Source organism: Vicugna pacos, chromosome 1 (genome assembly GCF_048564905.1).
Source record: "Vicugna pacos chromosome 1, VicPac4, whole genome shotgun sequence".
In the NCBI taxonomy this organism is placed as follows: Eukaryota; Metazoa; Chordata; class Mammalia; order Artiodactyla; family Camelidae; genus Vicugna; species Vicugna pacos.
In genome coordinates this window covers 52,485,306-52,507,080 of record NC_132987.1, presented here as the reverse complement: position 1 = coordinate 52,507,080, position 21,775 = coordinate 52,485,306, and the positions used below count along the sequence as shown (strand labels likewise).

The 21,775-nt window shown below is 42.0% G+C and overlaps 1 pseudogene; it reads right to left on the bottom strand.

Moving 5' to 3' along the window:
- Positions 1-14,219: 14,219 nt before the first annotated feature.
- On the bottom strand, positions 14,220-14,685 carry LOC107033244 (large ribosomal subunit protein eL21-like; annotated as a pseudogene).
- Positions 14,686-21,775: the final 7,090 nt, after the last annotated feature.

Here is a 21,775-nt window from a genome sequence, read left to right as displayed (position 1 = left end):
TCCCCTTTCTGCTTTTGATGTGTGAGTAGGGATAGCAGAGAAGGATCAGAGGAAACAGCAAAATAACTGTCAGCCAAAGAAGCCACTAGAGTAAGCAAGGCTGGCCCTTGGCCTGGTGTGACCACTGTGTGGCAGAGTTCCCGAGACCGGCTGCCTCACACAGAGCTCATTAATCAAACAGGGCTGCCTGTCCGACATTGGGCCCTAGCCTGACCCAGATTTTAAACTCAACTCTTTATGTCTTTAAACCTAAGAAGCTAGCAGTATAAACCAGTAGGGCTAAACCACCTGCTAATTTGTTATCTGGGGACTTTATTCTAAGATTGGAAAAGTTGAATGCTCTTACCGTAGACTAGGCACCTGCAATAGAATTGGGGGAAAAGGTTTCCACTGTTTAATCAAGCTGAAGAAAGAGGTTCAAGTGCCTGATTTCCATTGCACCACTCATCAGAAAAGCAAAAGCAAAGAGAAAATGGCTCTTTGAAACCACTGTTGTCTTTAAGGATGGTGAATGTTGTTAAAGAAAAAACCTATAAAGTCAAGGCCTCTGCCGAAACAGTAGTGTGGCCTGTTTGTCCAGCTGAGCCTCTTGAAGGGTTTAGTTGAAGTTGGGCCTGGGATGACTTGGGACAGGGGGCTGAATGGCTTATCTCAAATTGTGAGAAGAATTAGGACCTGGGGGTGGCGGTGCCTGGAAAGGGGAGAGGACAAGGAGGGAGAGCACGAGCAAGGCCAGGATGTCCCAGGCTAGGAGGGGGTTGTGGGAGATACTCGGTGACGAGCATGTGAGGACCTCTGAGAACAGGCTGTCCACAGCCTCATCTGCTGGTGTAGGGCAGCCCTGTAACATCTCCCCACAGCGGCCTTATCTTCACAGTTGCTTCTTGGAGTCACAAGTGAAAGAGCTGGTCCAGGGGGACTCCCACCAGGACAGGATAAAGGAGCAACCCCAGGGGCAGAATGGAGAGCCCGAATTCCAAGGAGGCTGAGAACCAGAGCTGAAGGAGCTGCAGCACCATCTTCCTGCCCTGCCCTATTTGCAGAAACCTCGGGAGAGCCCTGGACTTTCCACAGGACCTGGAATTGGGATTTGAACCTGCCATGTCTAGATCTTAAAGGAGCAGGGCTGCCCCAGCCCACATGAGGGCCACCTTTCAAGTGAAGTTCATTGAATGGTGTGATGGAGGAAATGATTAAGATTATACATTTTCCTCGGGCCTGTGCTTAGAACTATAACCAATTTATGGGCATTTGGAAATGGTTGAACCCAAAGGTAGAGATAGTGGCTTACTTTCATATAATAAGTGGCTACGATGAGGGGATTTGTTGATTTGCTGCTGGAGAAAAATGACTTACAGGGAATGGAAGCTCTGAGAGACTCAAAGGCTACCAGACTGCACTTCCTCAGCAATGTGACCTGGGTGAGCTGTGGGAACACTGGCCTTGCTATTTGTCCAGGGAGGTTCTGGGCTTTAGTCCCAAACCCACAACTGGAGACTCTGCTCATTTTCCATTTCTGAACTGCTCACAGCTCAGTGAAGTCCCAGGTTTTGAAGAGTTACCGAGTTCTGTGGCAGAAATAAGTTGTAATCTTGGAAAAAGTTGAATGAGTTTGAATTGTGCTTAAAGTTTCTGTGTCTGCTGCTGGGATTTCAGGAAAGTCTTTCTGTTTAGTTCAGTAATTTTCCCAGAAAAACTGGTTTTCTTAGTTATGAACGTTAATTTAAACATATGTAATGTAAAAGGACTAATGCATTTTGCACCCAGTGCATGGCCCAGGGAGTCGGTAGCGGGCTTTGGAATGAGACTATGCTGAGGGTGTATGTTGGGACTGAAATCCTGGCTGAGCTCCACTCCCCAGCTGTGTGCCCCTGAGTGGGGCTACATCTCCTGGGGAGGAAGGGATGCCTTTTTCTAATGTGCCTGCCCAGAGGGAGTGCCTTTCCTTAATTGACGGCAGATAGGCCTGTAAGCAGGCAACTGAAAGACCTTAGCAAATGATGCTGCAAGGCATGGGATCTTTGTCTCCCTTGGCTACTCTGAGATGGCAGTCAGGGCGGATATCCTGATGCAGGTGCTCATATTAAGGGAGGCCACAGGAAACATGAATGTGCCTCAGTATGGATCCCTTTGGATTGACCTGTTCTCAGTTGCTTTAGGAAAATTAAAATACTTCGCAGATGTGTTAATTACCTCTGGATGGCAAACCTCCAGATATTCCTAAATTAGCACAGGCTTGCCTTATCAATGTATTACATTTTCAAGAGATTAAAGATAAAAATGTATTATTCCCACATGACAGTCTCAGGATCTTTGGAGTTTTGGAGGTGGGTAGGTGCCAGTGGACACTAGGCTGGAAGCTGCATGAGGGCATGGCTTGGTTCTATCATGTTTAATGCTGCACATCCTGCCTTTAGCACAAAGTTTGCCACAGAGTATTCCCTCAGTGAATATTTTGAATTGAAGGATTTATGAATGGTGCCCCGTGGAGGTGGCCAGAGCAGAGGAGAAAAGGGAAACATTACATAGTGGCTGACCAAGTGAAAACTACCTTTATTTGAAGCACATCTAGAACAATTTCTTCTTTAAAAGGACTTTTCAGGGAGCTAGGTATTGTGTTTGAGGCAAGGCTAAGAGTCAATAAGATTTTATAAATTGTATGTTTATGCTTATTTAACTCTAAGTGTCCAAGTGTCTTTATTGATTAGAGTTGCCTGAGAAACATGTGTCTAGAGCATTTGCTATTTTACTTAACAGATTTTATTGAGTATCCAGTGTCTGACGCTAGGGAGATGCAAATGTCCAAGACAGTTTGTGCCCTCACACTGCACACTGGTGTAGTGAAGGAATGGGCTCTAGAATAGATGTTTCCAATAATAGGTGTCAAGTGCCATGGCAGAAATTCCCAGGGTTCTGTGTGAGCAAATGGGAGGTACATTTAACCCAGCTTGAGTGGAATGGGGGGAGGCTTCCTGGAGGAAGCGGCTTTTTCTGTATCCCTTTCAACATACATGGTTTCTTTGGATTGTGTGGGCTATGGCTTTCCTATTCTCTCAGTCTTCAGAGGTGTAGTACCCTAGAGGTTCTGTCCACTCCTTCTGGGGAAAGCAGCTCCCACCTGAAAAAACTTCACTACTTCCTCCCCTGCAGCTGTTACTTGACCCACTGCAGAGGAAATCAGTATTACACTTAAATATCTTAATATTTTAAATATCTCCCAAAGCAAGCCAACATTTATTGAAGAGTCTTAGACACAGAGATTTCTGAATTTAAAGTCATATCCACTTATTTAAATGTTCTAACCATCACGTTTTCCAATTCTTAAGCAGCCATATTCTCAGATTAAGAAATCTGATTTGATGTTGTGAAGCTTAGAATTTTCCTTTCAAGAATAAAAATTCAAATAACTTGTGTTCCGTTTCTTAGCTTTTAGTTCTGGGAAGAATAATAAGATAGGACGACATTACAAAAAATGGGACCCTCTATCCTAGTTGGTGGTAACAAAATAAAAAGCAAAAATTTAATTTGAATTTTGAAAGAATCTATCAGTTGACTAACAATGGTTTCATTTTAAATAGAGTTCACAGTACATACATAATTATCTGCTGGGTACACCCACATCCTGTTCTCACTAAGGATGAATTTTGGAGGGGGGAAAATTTAAATGTATCGGTTATTAAAATGAGAGGCTAATAATACTCTAGACAGCAGGTGGTACTCAAGGCACTTATTGGTTGGTTCATAGAGAGCTTGGCTGCTTGGAGAGGGAGGACTGGGTTCACCATTTGAGGTGGGGAAAAAAAAGACATGATAATTTACAGAGAATCCAGTTACCTATGGGTCATCTCCAGCTGGATGATCCTTGTACAGTCAAACTCCATCCTAACGCTAAACCTAAACCCATCATCTTCCTCCTTAAACCTACTTTGCCTCCTGTGCCCCCTATCCTGGTAAAGGATGTCACCATCTATCCAGTTGCCCAAAGTAGAAACTTGGATGTTTTCCTTTATTTCTCTCTTTTCTTCTTCCTCTTCCCCTCACTCCTTTTGAATATTACTTGAATCCATTCATTTTTCTCCATCCCCAGAACCATATCTGTATCTCAGACCTCTGTTATCTCTCATCTGGCTTGCTGGCAGATAGCAGCTTTCTGACTTCCCCACTTCTCCTCTCACCTCACTCCAAACCGTGCTGCATCCAGAGCTGATCTTAAAGCGCACATCTAACTGTCCTTCACTTGCTTAAAATACTTCAGGGGTCCTACACTATCATCCAGTTAATGCTCAGGGTCCTGTGGCTCACAGCCCTCAGGAAGAGGTCCTGGGGGTCTTGCCAGCTTCGTCTGTTGCCCACCCCGACTTCCATGCCATAATCAGCCTCCTTCAGTTCTTTGAGTACTCCTTGCCCCCTCTTGCCTCTAGGTTTTTCCTCAAGTTCTCCCCTGTGTTTGAAATCCTTACCAATCTCCTACTTATCTTTCAGATTTCAACTCAAATGTGACTTCCTCCATGAACACTTTCCCTGAATTCCTCAGGTCCACATCATTTCCCTGTTACAGACTCCCACACTCTATGTCCTCCGTCACAGCCCTTTTCTGGGTCATCATTGCTTGTCTAAGTCCTCAAGTAGATGATGAGACACTTGAAGGTGTAGCTCTGTCTCAGTGTTAGATCTCCAGTGATTACCATGTGGCTGGTGCTCAATAGAAGTTTGTTCATAGTTCCAGGGAGTCCAAAAGGGATGATTGCCCACAGAAAGATTGGATAGCAAATATATTCTGATAAAAAAAATTTAAAGAGTTTTGTTCCCAACCCCATCTCTATTCTTTGCAGTTCTATTCTCCAAATGCTGTAAAGTTTTAACAATGAATGCATGTAATAGGGAAGCCTGGGCTGATAGAAAAACTCGAGACACGGCCAACATTTGTTGAGCTCTTGCTACACGTCAATCTGTGTCTTAGCACATTATACATATTAACTTATTTAGTCCTCAAGCAGCTCTGTTGGGTGAGTACTGTCAGCTTCATCTAGCTGATGAAGAAATGGAGGCACAGAGAATCAGGCCCCAGTTCAAATCCATGCTGTCACTGTGTGACCTTGGGCAAACGACCTCTTGATTTTCATCTCCTGAGCTATAAAATGGAGACAACACTGCTGACAAATTGACTTCCTATTTTTCTGTTTTCTTACACCATACATATTACACACTGGCCTTCCATAGTTCAATTCTGAAGGCCGCCCACACACTGCTGCGTATCAGTGGACAAATGAGCATGAGCCAAAACGCGGTGATGTTCCAGCCTACTGGCCGTCAGTACAGCTTTAGCAGCATAGCCAGTATTTTTGTTCAATTAAATATTTCACTGTAACTTGCCCTTATTATATTATAAAATGTGTGAAGTGTGAAAATAAAAGTTCTGATGCTAGTGACTCATAAGTAACAGTTATTCAGCACTGTGTCAATTATTAAACTCCTGTCTTTCAGCTTGAAACTCACTCTTTTATATCCTGCTTTGTGATGCAGGGGCTGGGACTCTGCGAACCACATTCTTCCTTGGCCAGCTGCTTCCTTTTAGGCTCTGTCAATAAGGGACATTGGAGGAAGATTGCAGGGCTAGATGTGGAAGAAGAGACGTACTCTCTCCTCTTTGCTTCTGGTTTATTTCTGTTGGCTTCCTGTCCCAGCCATCAGCATCCAGCAGCGCAGCTAGTCCACCCCGGCAGAGGTAGTTCACTCCAGAAGCAGTTTGTTACAGGTTGAATTGTGTTCTCCTAGAACTCATACGCTGTGGTCCTACCTCCCAGTACCTCAGAATGTGACTCTGTTTGGAGATAGGGTCTTTACAGAGGCAAGCAAGTTAACATGAGGTCATTAGGGTGGGCCCTAATCCAATATGACTGATGTCCTTATAAGAAGAGGAAAATTAGACACTGAGATATGCATAAAAGGGAAAACAATGTGAAGGGACACAGGGAGAAGACAGCCATCTACAAGCAAGGACAGAGGCCTTGACCAAATCCCTTCCTTCACAGCTCTCAGAAGGAACCCACCCTGCCAACAGCTTGATTTTGGCCTCTAGCCTCCAGAACTGTAAGTCACCTGGTCTGTGGTGCTTTGTTATGGCAGCCCTAGCAGATAACATGCAGTTCAGTCCAGTTTGAGGTTTTACCAACCTGCAAAGCCAACCTCAGGGCATCCCTGCAGAGACACAAGCACTGCTGCCTTCCTCAGAAGTCTGAGTCTCAATCCACTGGGACTCTCCTCCAAACTCCTAAATTTTAATAATCCCAACTTCTTCCCTTGGTTCCCCCAGCCTATGAACTGCTTCCTGCTGCTGCTACCTCTGTGATAGCTTAGTGTTCTCTTTTTTCCTTTTCAGTTACTTAGCTAACAGTTCTTTTTTACCTAGTTAAACATGCTGTATATTAAATCCTCTCCGGTAAAATGACTGGAGGCCTGGGATCATGACCCTGGTCTGGCCAAGCTGCAGAGGTGATACCACTGCTCCAGTGGGTCTGGAAAACTGGGCATCGAGCCAAAGAGGATTATTCTCAAGCCTTAAGATCTAATGGAATTTGCCTTGGTGGGTTTTGTACTTACTTGGAATCTATCACCCCTTCTTTCTTTCCTATTTCTCCCTTTTGGAATGGAAAGGCCTGCCCCACCACTGTTATTTGGAAGCACATAACTTTGGTTTTACAGGTTCACAGCTGGAGAGGAGTTTTGCCTCAGGATGAATCATACCTCTGGTCTCACCTGTATCTGATTCAGATATTTAGATGAGAGTTTGGACTTTGGACTATAGAACTGATGCTGGAATGAGTTAACACTTTTGGGGCTGTTGGGATGGAATGAATGTGTTTTTCGATGCAATAAGAACAAGGATTTGGGGGCCTCAGGGTGGAATGCTATGGACTGAATTGTGTCCCCACGAAATTCATATGAAAGCCCTCTTCCCCAGTGTGACCCTCACAGAGAGTGTGACAGAAAGATCCGTTCTGGCTAAGCCTTCTCCAGACCATATTGGGTACTTCTCCTCTGATGCCAGGGACAGGAACCATAGAATTCACAAATTTAGTACAATTGAGACAAAGATGAAAACTTTTGAAGCAAATAGAGTGGTGGATTTTGTTTACTCATTTGAATGTACATTGAGCTGAGTGTTTAATTGTTAAGGAAAAGAACTGAGAAACTAAGAAACAGAATAAAATGTTGAAGATATATAAAGATTGGATCTAAAAGGCTTCATATAATTTAGGGTATCTTATTTCCTCATAGTAACCTGCATGTTCCACATGTTATTCAGAGATTTTCTGTTCTCATGTTGGCCTCCTTGGTCTGGGAGCTCCTTGAAGCAAGGCTGGGGAATATGTAGTCCCCTCTGCATCCCTTGGTGTTCAGTACCATGGCTGGCCCATGCTCAGCCTTCAGTAAACATTGGTGAAACTTAAATTTTGAAAAAGAGCCTGTTTCAACTCCCCATCATCAGTGTCATCTTGGGCCCATTGATGACCCAGGACGGAGCCCTCAGGAAAGGGTGCAGCCTAGCAAGAAGGGTGTACTTGTCGATTTCAGACAAAGAAATGACTTTCCGTTAAGGCGGACTATTTTGAGAGGGTTAGACATGATTTACATGTCAGTCAGGCAGGCAGTGGCCAAAATCGTTCTCATGTCTGGGGGGAATTTATGTCTCTGCTCTTCTTTGCTATTTAATGATAGTTGTTACTTATTTAGCACTATGGTACGTCAGGTTCGATGTCAAGGACTTTACATAATGATCCCTCATTTGATAACCACAGCAATGTGATGAGATGGGTAACCCATTTTATAGATGATGAACCCGAGGATCTGCAAAGTCAAGCAAATTGTCAAGATCACAGTGTGGGAAATGCAGTAATTAGAATTAAAATTCAGGTCTTTCTGACTCTAGAGTTTGGCCCTTTCCAGTGGTCTTCTGTTTTCTTGCTCAAGCAAAGCCCTTAGACTCTTAGAATGGGGCTACCAATCTCCTGGCTCTCTCCACACTAGGACCCTTTCTCCAGGTATAAGAACTCAAATCCCAGTTGTCCCTCTGAGAAAGTGACGACTAAGTTTTCCAGTCCCCAGTTTGAATCAGTTAGTAATAGTCACATTACCTTTCCACACACCATACTGAAGGAAGCAATTTGCACAGTGGCGATGTGAGTTGGAGAAGTGAGCAGGGACTTCTACTGTGGAGTGCTAGCTTCCTCAGGATCTCCTGCCATAATGTTCCTGGAAGGATTAGTATGATGATTAACTGTGTTGTGGATAGACTATTGGTTATACACAGTATCTTTTAATAATATTTTATCTTCTCATTTATTACAGCCACAATTCTGAGCAGCAAACTGGGGATTATCTAATAGTCCTTCCTGAATGCCTTCAGTATGTGTTGAAAAGTTCCTACATATTTTTTAAGAATCATAAAAAATCAGAGCTACTGAATCATATCTGGTTTAAAAGAATTCAGGTTAATTCAGGAATCTCTGGATAATGTAAATGATACTCCCACAGATAAACTGGAAAACTTCCCTTGAAATGGAGATATGGAAAAAGTAGACTTCATTAGCCCAGTGTGTTCCTTGTTTTTCATCTCTCATCTAAAAGTATATTGAAAGTCTGTAGCTTGAAATGTCGAACAGACTGGATCACTTTTTTTTTTTTTTTTTTGGTCTTGGATGAAGTATCTTAAGGGTGAGAAAGCCACCTGTCTGTTTCAAAATGAGATTGATTGGAAGTCCCTGTTCCCCAACTCCTGACCCCACACTATGCTTTTGTCTTAGCCCCAGCTGATCAGGTTCACGCTTTAATCTAATGGTACACACAGAGGCGACCATCTCTGCCGGATTTATTTACTCATTTGGGAGGTTGTTAGAAGATTGAGTCCATGGGGAAGCTCTGTCAGTGGCATCCACCGGCCTGTGCTAAGTGTCTGTGGAGCAAGCTACAGCATCTTAACTCGGGGATGAGGAAAGTGGTGATCTTTCAGAGAGATTCTGAGCCTGTTCTTGGCTGCAACTTTTAAGCCTTGTTCTCCATCCAAGCTGCAGATTTTGTGCTCCCTATACATTCCTCCAAACATTTTAAATTTACAATATAAAAGTATAGTGTAATAAGCTTGTACATACCCTTTGCTTTATCTTTCTCTGTATATAAAACATTTTCTTTTGCTGAACCATTTGAAAGTAGGTGATTCTCTACCCCTCAAAGGGCATGTATCTCCTGAGAATGAAGACATTCTCCTACATAATCACAATGCCATAATCACATGCAAAAATTTAACCTTGATATAATATCACTGAGTATAGTTCATGTCCAGATTTTCATTAAAATGTCTGTTATAGCTAATTTTTAGGCAATGTAATAAAACCTTTAATATCACTTTCGTGCTAAGTGAATTCACACATAAATTGAAAATGTCTAGGGGATGTATAGCTCAGTGGTAGAATGCATGCTTAGCATCCGTGAGATCCTGGGTCCAATCCCCAGTACCTCCATTTAAAAAAAAAAGAAAATGTCAGATTATTTTAAATATCCCAAGACTCAACTTTGATTAATTTTATATTTCAAACCCAAGTCTATATTCAATACCATTTCATCTAAGAATAGTTTTGAAACATGTGACATTGGATGTTAATACTTTTGGAACTCTGGAATGCCCTGTGCCCAATATTCCCAATATGTTAAAACTAGGGGAAAAAAAACCCTCCTTTCTTTAGCTGTTTTTGTTGTTGCTGCTGCTGTTTTTTAACCATGTTAATCGACAATTTTAAAATGTAGAGTTCAAAAATTTTAAGTCTATTCACATTGTTGTGCAACTAATCTCCAGAACTCTTCTTCTCTTCTTGCAAAATTAAAAACTAAAACCCAGGAAACACTAACTCCCCAAGTCCCTCTTCCCAGGCCCTGGCAACCATTGTTCTACTGTCTGTCTCTACGAGTTTGACTGCTTTAGGTACTTTATGTAAGTGGAATCATGCAGCATTCGTCTTTTTGTAACTGGCTTATTTCACTTAGCATAATCTCCTCAAAGTTCATCCATGTTGTACCATATAACAAGATTTCCTTCATTTTTAAGGCAGAATAATGTTCCATTCTATGTCAATATCACATTTTATTTATTCATCCATCTGTCAATGGATCTTTAGGTTGCTTCCACCTTTTGACTATTATGAATAATGCTGCTCTGAATATGGGTGTTGTTTTTCTTTTTAAAACCAGAATCCAAACCAGAATTATACACCCAATGTTGTGCTAACAAATTCAACTTCTGCTAAAAATCAGCTAGTGTTGACTTGTTGCCAGTCACCAGGGACTCAGAGTCTACCCAAGAGTACATGGGAAACATAACGATCTTGTATGTGGTGGAACATAACTATCTTGATTTAGAACCTGAAGCTGAATACATTAACTCATTGGTGGTGTTGGTGAGTATGAATGTGCCTCCTACGTCTGATGTTACCTTGCATTAGCCTTATTCTCCCACCTTCCCTGCATCCTTTCATCCCTCGTCATCCTGCCTCAGAGAAAATGGTGAATGAGGAAGTAGAAACAGGGTGTGTGGCACAGCTTCTTCCTCTCTTCTTCCTTTGGTTTCCTACTTTGCAATTCTAGGGTAAGGTGAGGGTGGGGGCCGGCCTTGGTTTAGTGTTGCCATGACTGGGTGGATAACCTGATGATTATACAGTCTGACTCCCCAACAGAGCTAGTCCTCATGTATTTGGTCCTCATCTCCTAACTCTTTTGTTTTACTTCACAACTGGTTCATCTCCAGGATAAGGGGGGAAATATTGCTGTTTTTTGGGACCTTTATAATACCTCAATTGTCAGGGAGACACCTGGATCCCAAACTTGACCATCCACCTACACAGTGGGCCTCCTCCTGTCGCACAGGTCTGCTCAGGACACCAAGTTACAATTTGGAAGATGCCTACATCTGTGTAAATGCCTGTGAAAGAAACATGGCGTTGCCAAAGAGATATTAGCACTAAACCCCATTCTAGAGACACTGCTGCTGAGGTCATGAATTCCAGCTCCAAGAAGTAGAATGCTCCCCACTGCTACATGCACAGAGAACATTTTATTCTTTTTTTAGACTCTACTTAGAAAAAAAAAATATTGTTTATTGCTGAAAACTTGGGAAAAACAGAACAGCACAAAGACTAAAACAAAAGACACACAGAAGCTTATCATCCAGAAATAACCACAGTCAATTTTTTTGTACATCAGTTTATACCTCCAACCCAAACTTCTCCTTTGAACTCTAGACAGTGTATCAAATATCTTACCTGATAATGCATCTCCAATGTCTCAGATTCTTCAGACTCAGCATGACCAAGAATAAACTCATACTCTTCTCCCCTAAGCCTGTTCCTTTCCCAGTGTTTCCCATGTTAGTGTTGACAACTCCATTTATCTAGCTATTCATACTAGAAAGCTAAGCCATTCTTGAAAATTTCCTTTTCTTTACACTCCATATCCAATCCATCACCAAATCCTATTGATTTTAACTTTCATATATGCCTCAAATGCATCAGCTTGTTTCTGTCCCTAGTCTTCTTTCCCAGTCCATGTTGCCATCTTATGCCATGTGCATTACTGTGAGAGATTCCTCACTAGACCCCTTTTCTTCCTGCTCATCTATGCTAGCCCCTAGTAATACAGATACTTTCAAAGTGAAATCTGATCATATGTTACATACACCACCCCACTTCTCCCCGAGTTCCTCTGAGATAAAGACAAAACTCCTTAACTTGGCCTATAAGATCCTGTATGATCTGGCCCTGCCTACCTCTCCAGCCCCATTCCACACCATTCTCTGCCAACTATTTTTACTCCAACCACTCCTTCCGGTTCCTTATACTTGCTGTGGTCCCTCCTCCCTGGGCTGTGCCCATGCTGTAGCCTCTGCCTGGACAGCTCTTCAGGCAGGTATTGCATGCTTATCCATCACAGCTCAGTCAGCAGAGAAGCCCTCACTGATCTCTCTGACCAGGTCACATTGCCCCTGATAAAGCTTCTCCACCAAGGGCATCTCCTTCATAGCACTTAGAACAATTGCAGTGTGTGTGCTGGTCTCCTTCACTAGACTGAAAGCTCCCTGAGGGTAGGGACTGTGTCACCTTTTGCCTACCATTGTATCCTGAGAACATACTTATGAAACATTTGATGAATAAATGAATGCCTTTCCTTCTGGTCTTCTATCTATTTTCATATACACTCATGTCTCCAAAAATAGAAACATGCTGTACTTACTGCTTTATGGCTTTCCCCTGCAGTTAGCAATAAGCAAACGTTTTGGGGCTGTTTTTACTGACAAAACGTACTCTTTTGAATTTTTGCTATTTTCAATTTACTCTTTGACTTTTCATGTGGAAAATCCACTCTAGGGTTGCTTATAAACAGAAAATCTGAATTAGTACTGCTGCAGCTATGGTTTCTGAGCTTTTTTGGGGGCCCATGTCTACACCTGGCAATATCCCTGGTCTGTGGAGGAAGGGTAGTGCAGTGGTTAGTGTGCAGAGGTCAGACAGATAAGCTTCACAGCACTGTCCTGTTTTTGTTCCAGGGAGACCCATTTGGATGTAATGAAGAAAGTCTCAATCAAGCTACTTCAAGAAAAGTGGGATCTAGGCAGAAGGCTCTTTGAAATCCAAGAGCAGAGCTGTAAATAGAGCTACAAGGCGGACCTAGATTCAGAGTGACCTCAGGACGTCAGCAACAGGAGCCCCCCAGGCCCTGCCCGAGTCTCAGGGTGACCTGTCTCGACTACTCTCTACACGTCAGCTTCAGCCTCCTCTTTAACCTTCCAACTCCCTCTGCTTTCTTACAGTTTATGCTTTTCAGAAGTTTGGCCTCCAAATGGCTTTAACTTGGCATGGTTCTTACACTATCTCTTGATACATCTTTCTGCCTCTTATTTCTTCTCTCAAATGGCAGACTCTGTGTTTCTTATTTCAAATGAGACAGAACGTCTCTAACTGCCCTCATCTGACCCTTTTGAGTCAGCTGTATGTGTCCTTGAACTAATCTTGGTACACACTTGGCTATCTTTGGGTGGGGGCATCCACGCTAGTCAGTAACAAGGGGGAACAGCAGAGTCATGTAGTACCAAAAATGGCTTTCTGGGCAACAGGGCAGGTGTGCTGGGAACTTCCCATTAGAATAGGGTATTGGGCAAATCAGAAGCTATATATCTTACCTAGTACCGCCTGTGTTACCTGGAACAAAGCATCCAAATTCAGTTTTGAGCCTCGGTTTCCTTAGCTGTAAAAAAGTGGAAGGCAACCTATTTTATCAAATTATCAGGATAAAGGGCAATAAGATGAGATAAAGCACACAGAATGCTTCTCCCAGTGACATCTCAACAATGATGCTCTTCACAGTAATAGTTTCATCTATACCATGTTAATATGTTTATAACTAATATATGATATATATTTGAGAAGACTATATTTTTGTATTCTAGATGTAATATACATATATATATGTTTGAAATAATGTGTTTTCAAATTACCTCTCTAATCTGGGTTACTTCAGGGAAGAAATTCCCAGATGAATAAATACTTCTAGGTAGAATAATATTTCTGACGCACAGGGTGGAGGGGCAGGAATGTTTATTTCCCCAGGTGGTCTGAGTACATGGAAAGGATCCAAGATAGCATGGGGACAATAAACAGCCTGTGGATGGTAACAAAGGCCATTGTACTGAAGGAGTTTTTTGGTCTGGAGCCAGAAGCCAGATTTAGAATGAAATGCACATACTTTCTTTTCTACAGAAAGGGTCGAATAATAACAGCAAAATGCTTGCATAGTGCTTACTGTATGCCAGGCATTGTGCTAAAGGGGTCATATGTAGTAACTCATTTCCCTCTCTTCACAACACATCAAGGTAGGTACTGTTATTATCTCCAGTTTACAGATAGAGAAACTGAGACATTGATTTGTTTTTTAAAAGCCTTTCCATGAACTATAACCAACTGCCCTTGCTTTAACCTTATGCCCATCTCCAGGCCTCAGTCCTCTGAGTGCCATGGTTGGTATTGCTGTTCCTCCAGGGCTGGAGTTTTACCTTGTTCCTCTGACTTCTTCCCAGGGCTAACGTTCCTCCATGAACTCCAAACCTTAGGGCTGCCACCAGAGCCCTTAATATATATTTTTTCACAGTCCAGAAGTCTTTTTTTTTTTTTAAATACCTATTATACCATGACTTCATAGGGAATGGGTTCTAGCAGCCCAGGCTCCTTTCCACTAATTCTCACAAAGTGTGCTTCCCTGGGGGGAGCAGGCTGGTGCTTCAGTTGAACCCAAGCACTTTTCTCTTGGCTTCCTTCTTTTTCTGATTGTTTTCCTTCACACGTTTCAGGAAGCCATCTTGGCTCTTAGAGGGCTGAATAGTCTCAGTACATACATTAATTCTCTTGGCAAGAATCTTACCTTTAACTTGTTTGTCTACCACAATGCCAACAGTAGGCTGGGTAACACTAATGTCTCTCAGTTTTGCTATGGGAACATTTGTGGGGAATTCCTTTTTGAACACAATGTCTACAACATCACCTTTGTTGTAGATTCACACGGATGTGGCTGAAGAACAATTCCATGTTTTCTAAAAGCCTTAGAGAACATACAGTGGGTGTCTCTCCTCTTTCCCTTTGTGTTGGTCATTTATCAAATTACTGGAAGATGGCAGTTCCAGCCCCACCCCCCAAAAGAATCCCGTAATATCTTGAGCAAGCCTGATCAAGAGGCAAACTGGGACACGAAGTCTAATGAGATAAGGAGTGAGAGACTACTTTGGACTAAATTGTTCAAAATTCAGTGTCTACAGCTGAGGAAATCATCAACAAAACAAAAAGACAACCTACAGAATGGGAGAAAATATTTGCAAATGATGCAACTGGCAAAGGATTAATTTCCAAAATATACAAACAGCTCATACAGCTCAACATCAAACAAAACAACTCAATCAAAAAAATAAGCAGAAGATCCAAATAGACATTTCTCCAAAGAAGACATCCAGATGGCCAACAGGCACAATGAAAAGATGCTCAACATTGCTAGTTATTAGAGAAATGCAAATTAGACTACCATGAGATATCACCTCACACAGGTCAGAATGGCCATCACCAAAAGTCTACAATAATAAATGCTGGAGTGGATGTGGAGAAAAAGGAACCCTCCTACACTGTTGGTGGGAATGTCAATTGGTGCAGCCACTATAGAGGACAGTATGGAGGTTCCTTAAAAAACTAAAAATAGAGTTACCATATGATCCAGCAATCCCACTCCTGGGCATATATCTGGAGAAAACTCTAATTCAGAAAGATATATGCACCCCAATGTTTATAGAAGCACTATTTACAATAGCTAAGACATGGAAGCAACCTAAATGTCCATCAACAGAAGAATAGGTAAAGAAGCTGTGGTACATATATACAATGGAATATTACTCTGCCATAAAAAGGAATGAAATAATGCCATTGGTAGCAACATGGATGGACATGGAGACTGTCATACTTTGTGAAGTAAGTCAGACAGAGAAAGACTAGTATCATATGATATCATTTATGTGTGGAATCTAGTAAAATGATACAAATGAGCTTATTTACAAAACAGAAGTAGACTCACAAACATAGAAAACAAACTTATGGTTACTAAAGGGAGAAAGGGGAGAATGGATAAATTGGGAGTTTGGGATTAACATATGCGCACTATTAAATATAAAATAGATAACTAACAAGGGCCTATTGTATAGCACAGGGGACTATATTCAATATCTTGTAATAAGCTATAATGGAAAAATCTGACAGAGAATAGAGTTACATAAATATATATATAATATATTTTATATAATACATTTATTGAAAAAATATATATATTAAAAAACTGAATCACTTTGTTGTACACCTGAAACTAACACAACATTATAAATCACCTATGTGGGGTCTACAGACATCTGGCAGATTCCTGCTCTGAGGCCCCTCAAGCATCCAGTGGCTGACCTTGAAAGATAACAAAGAACATTCTTTTCTTAATATCTACCTACCTTAGCTGAACTAACTACTCTGGACAATGATCAGCCTTACAATGACCAGAAGCCTAGCCACCAGGACTGGTCACAACCCCCTACCAGAGTCATAAATCCCTACCCTTTCACGACCCCCTCCATCCTCAGTCACCTCAATATCAACCAATCAGAGAATTGTGCACAAGCTGATCAGGCACCCTGTGACCCCTTTGTGCCTGAGGTCATGTCAGCACAAGCAGCAAATGTCACCCTCCCTTATAAAAGACCTCAACAACCAACCCTTGGAGCACACAGGCACCTCTCGTCTGTAGCCTGCAGTCGCCTATAACAGTGTACTCAATAAACAACTTTTCTATCTCCCTCCTTTGTCTCTGGTAAATTCTTTTTATCACCCATGTATCGGCCCACCAGACCCTACAACAAACTATACTTCAATTTAAAAACTTCAGTGTCTATTGGGAAATTCCCTTTAGGAGAAAACTGGATCTGCCCTCAAGGCAGGTATTGAAGCTTGAAGGTGCCAGTTTGGGCTGAAGATCTGGCTTCCATAGCAAGTATCTGGAGTGGGGTCTGTGGAAGAAGGGCAGGATGCTGGCTAGTGTGTGGTTATATGAAGAAGTGCCCTGATACGGCTCTGTCTCTGCTCCAGTGATGCCTGTTTAGATGTAAGGAACAGGGGCTCAATCAAGCTACCTTGAGAAAAAGAGGTTTTAGCCGGAACTTCCCTGCAATCCAATAGTACAGCCTAAAGTGGAGTGGGAGGGCGGTACAGGCTCAAGTCAGCCTCAGGACCTAAAAAGTGTAAAGAGGAATGTGGTGTATTAGTTGTGTGCTGGGTTAAAAAAAAAAAGCTCTGATTTGTAGCATTTATCATTTCTGTGGTATAAATACTCCCTCATGGCCAATTTCAGCCAATATGGTATCATTGAACTTGAAGTTGGGAAGAAATGTGTGCAGTTCAATCTCTTGAATCAATATGAATCTATTCCAGTGTACCAAATGTTAACTTTGATTCTTTTCTGAATTTTTCAAGTTTTCAACAAGGTGATTTATTATTGTTTTATAATCAGAAAAACACCTAACAAAGTTATTTTTAAAAAAAGAAATAGAAATAAACAAATGGGAAATAATTAAACTTAAAAGCTTTTGCACAGCAGGGAAAACCATCAACAAAATTAAAAGACAACCTATGGAATGGGAGAAAATATTTGCAAATTTTATTACCTATAAAGGGTTAACATCCAAAATATATAAACAGCTTATACAACATAATATCAGAAAAACAACCCAATTAAAAAGTTGACCTGAATAGACATTTTTCCAAAGAAGATATACAGATGGCCAATAGGCACGTGAAACATCACAAATCATCAGAGAAATGCAAATCAAAACCACAATCAGCTGTTACCTCACATCTGTCAGAATGGCTATCATCAAAAGACCACATGTTGGCAAGGATGTGGAGAAAAGGGAACCTTAGTATACTGTTGGTAGGAATGTAAATTGGTGCAGCCAATATGGAAAACAGTATGAAGGTTCTGCTAAAAACTAAAAATAGAACTATGATATGATCCAGCAATTCCATTCCTGGATATATATTTGAAGAAAATAAAAATACTAACTTAAAAAGTACATGCACCCTAATGTTCAAAGCAGTATTGTTTTTAATAGCCAAGATATGGAAGAAGCCTAGGTGCCCATCAACAGAGGAACAGATAAAGAAGATGTGGCATATATATTTATACACCATGGAATATTACTCAGTCATAAAAAAGAATGAAATTCTGCCATTTGGAACAACATGGATGGACCTAGAGGGTATTATGCTTTGTGAATGAAATACATCAGATAAAGACAAATACTCTATGATATAACTTACCTGTGGAACCTAAAAAATAAAATGAATGAATATAACAAAACAGAAACAGACTCACAGTTAGGGATAATAAACTAGTGGTTACCAGTGGGGAGAGGGAGGGAGGGGCAAGATAAGGGTACAGGATTAAGAGGTACAAACTATTTTGTATAAGATAGATAGGCAACAAGGACATATTATACAGCACAAGGAAACATAGCCATTATTTTATAATAGCTTTAAATGGAATATAATGTATATAATAACAATGAATCATTATGTTGTACACCTGAAACTAATATAATATTGTAAATCAATCATACTTCAATTAAAAAAGTAAAAAAGATAGAAAGAAATATTGTGGCTGTGGGGCGATTTATTAAGAACAAACTTCCTTGATTTTATCATTTGTTGAGAGTCAGTCTAAGCTTTTGCCATCAGTTGCCTCCATTAGCCCTTGGGACCATCTAAGGGCTTGCATGTTTGATTGGCCTCACAGCTACCTTTAAGAAGGCACTTCCAAATTTTGACTCCCTATTTTGTGGACATTGTTTCAGAGAGAGGTTGACTGGAACAGCCTGGAGGGGGCCTTGGGAACACCTGGCCTTCCTTAAGTTCAGATCTGTGAGGACAGTCCATGGTAATGCTCAAGGACCAGGCTAGGTGGCCCTGAATGGAAAGTTTTGAAAAACTATAACCCATATATGACAAGCCTTTCATTATATTGACAAACATGTAAAGTTATGCTACGTAAAGTGTGTGCTGTATGTGGAATTTGTAAGAGAAAATAAAGCCTTGACTGAGATCTTTTAAAAAGAATCCTCTTCAATTATGGAGGAGTTGGCTCTGGCCTTGGCCCTGCACTCAGAGATTTTGGTTTCTGGGCTCCCCATTTAGATTAGCCTTGTGCTCTTTCTCAAGCAATTTTCCAACTCTGTTTCTGACTCAAGCAGTCCCCCAGCTCATTGTTCTCTATGAAAGCATTTATTTTTTGTTACTATTATGCTGGGACATGGTTGTCTAGAGGAGTTGGCCTGAGGGGCCCAGCGCTGGGCATTTGATGGGCAGGAGCCTAGGAGTGTTGAGCAGCCTTGAATTGGGCAGCGGGGAGAGACCAGGCCAGCAGTGTCTGCGGGATGGGCATGGGAGAGACTAGAGCACTCCACCGCGAGCCGGAGTACCAGGTGAACCCTGACCTGAGGGAGAAGCTGCAGGTTCTGTCCTCTGGGCCTTCAGAAGGAGGGCACAGGACGGAAGGCAAAGCTACTATTATTTGAGGTATGGATGGATTTTCAGCCACCTCCCACTTACAGGTAAGACACAAATGAAGTCCTGTTCATGTTACCTCACCCTGGGGCGGTGGTTAAGGTGTTGACTCAGGAGCTGCAAGTCCTGAGCTGTAGTCCCGTTTCAGCTACTAACCAGCTGTGTGATTTTGGGCAAGTCATTTAATTATCTGGGTTTGTTTCTTGATCTCTTGCTTGAGGTAGTTACAGGCCAGCCTGGGATGGCTCTCAGGATTTGGTAATTCTTCCTATTGGGCTTGCCTGTTATGCCTTCCTTTTGACTCTGACTCACTGGAGGTGTCCTCTAGCTTCTTCTGCCTGATGGCCTTTTAATTCCCGTATGAGAGTCCTTCTCCTTCTCTTCATTAAACTTTGCCAGAGCCTCTGACAGATTCGTATATAACAGTTCATATGTAACATTCGTATATAACAGATTCTCAAAGAATGATCTGGGACCACAGCATCAGTATCACATGGGAACTTGTTAGAAATGCAAATTTTCAGGCCCCACCCCAGACCCACCAAAGCAGAAAGTCTGGGGCCCAGGTCATGCTGAGGCATGCTCCAGTTTCAGCGTCATTACCGGTAGGAATGGGGCCAAATCCTCTCACTGGCCTGGTCTCTTACTATGGTACCCCCTTTTCAACCTCCTCTCACTCACACACCTTATTCCCTTGTTGTACCTAATGGTTTGTAGTACTCCAAATATGCTGTGTCTTTCACACCTCTGTGTACATATGCTGTTTCTTTCCTTTGGAAAGCCTTTGCCCTAACCCTTTTCTTTCCTGTAAGTTCTCCTTGTAAATGTCCTCCCAATCAGCTCACACATGACCTCAGCCACTCAGAACCTCCTCATATGAGAGTTACTGGCCACCGAGGCAGAGCCTCTCCCCTGATGCCAGCAACAGGTTTCCTCACCTTCTCATGGTTTGGATTTTTTCTTTCATCCAACCGCGAAATCCATCTACCATCCCATATTTCTTGATTGAATCCTATGTAATCAGGCTTGTGCCAGGCTCTGGGGTTTAAGATGGGTGCACAGCCCCTGCCCTCGCTGAGCTCACGGCTTCCTGGGGGAGACAGTCGAGTGGTCAGATAATGAACCTAGCACATCCACAGCCGCTTTGGTGGTGCAGCGTGTACCCAGGCAGGGTCTATAATAAGTGAGGTGTGTTGAGGACGCTATATGGAGGCAGGAGGGACATTTATCATGAAGGATGAGTAGGCATTTTGCAGGCAGAGAGGAAAGTACGGGGTCCAAGACCCTGAAGCAAATCTTACTTTGTTGACTCTGCTATTCCACCCTCCTACAACTCTTGCTCCTCACCCTGGAGAAATTAGGTTAAAATGAACTGCATGTTAGGTATGTGTGTATATATATATTTAAATCTTTTTTTCTGACAGGAAACAAATTCTCTGAATCAGAGAAAAGACAATTTATTACAGACCATCTTCTTACTAGTTTTCTGCATCCCAATCAATCCCTATGGGTAATGCAGTGAGAGCCTGCTGTTATCCTGAGAGTGCAATGGGGGTTGCACCACAGGAGAGTAACCCCGAAGTTATGAGACTAAGAGCTCATATAGGGCAGCTGGCACATAGGCCCATTCTCTCCTGCAGAGAGGGAGAGAGAGAGAGAGAGAGGTACTGATTATTATTCTGGAATGTAAACCAATCCCCTCTGGGAAGAGGAGTGGACAGTCTGCACTTCTCCTTTACTACCATGCAGTATAAGCAAATGGCTTCAGGAGGAAGCAAGTACCTAAATCTCCCTGGAGCAATGCACTGTCTCTAACTCTTGACGCATGTTTTTAATTCAGTTCCCTTTAGCTAAGTGTGCCAGTGCTCTTTGCTCAGAAAGCCCAGACCATACAGTCACATGAAAATATTCATGGGTGATTATTTTCCAACACTGAGAGGGCAGAAACCACCTGTGACCTGTTCAGAGGTCTCAATACACCCAGAGTCTAGCTCAGAGGATGCTAGATAAATATCTAAGAAACAGAAATGTAGGTGTGAAAGAATGGGGCAGGAATGAGATGAAGGGAAGACAGGACCACCTTCACTGCCATCAAAGAAAAACGTTACTAATTTCTCTTTTCCAACAATGATTGGTAAAATGTTATCAAATGCCTATGATAGGCAAGGTGTTTGGCATGCTGGGGGGCATAAAGATAGGGCGACTAAATTGTCTGAGTTTTTCCGGGACTGTTCCAGTTTTAACCCAGAAAGTCTGGTATCCTGGGAAACTTCTCAGTACAGCAAAATAGGACAGACTGTCACCCTACAAATGGGAGACAAATCCCTTCTCTTGAGGATTTTATGATCTAGAAAACAATCAAATCCCTTCTCTTGAGGATTTTATGATCTAGAAAACAATCTCAGATCCATATCCTCAAGAAATATTTAATCATGTCTTAGAAGACATAAAAATATAGGGAAGTGAGAGAGAATATACAGCTCAGGGGATGAGGGAAAGCTTCATGGAGGTGGTGCCATTGAAGATGGCTAGTATTATTTGTTAAAAAAAACCCCAACACTAAGTCTTTCTGAGAAATGGCATCCTGAACTCTTCTTATTGCTTTG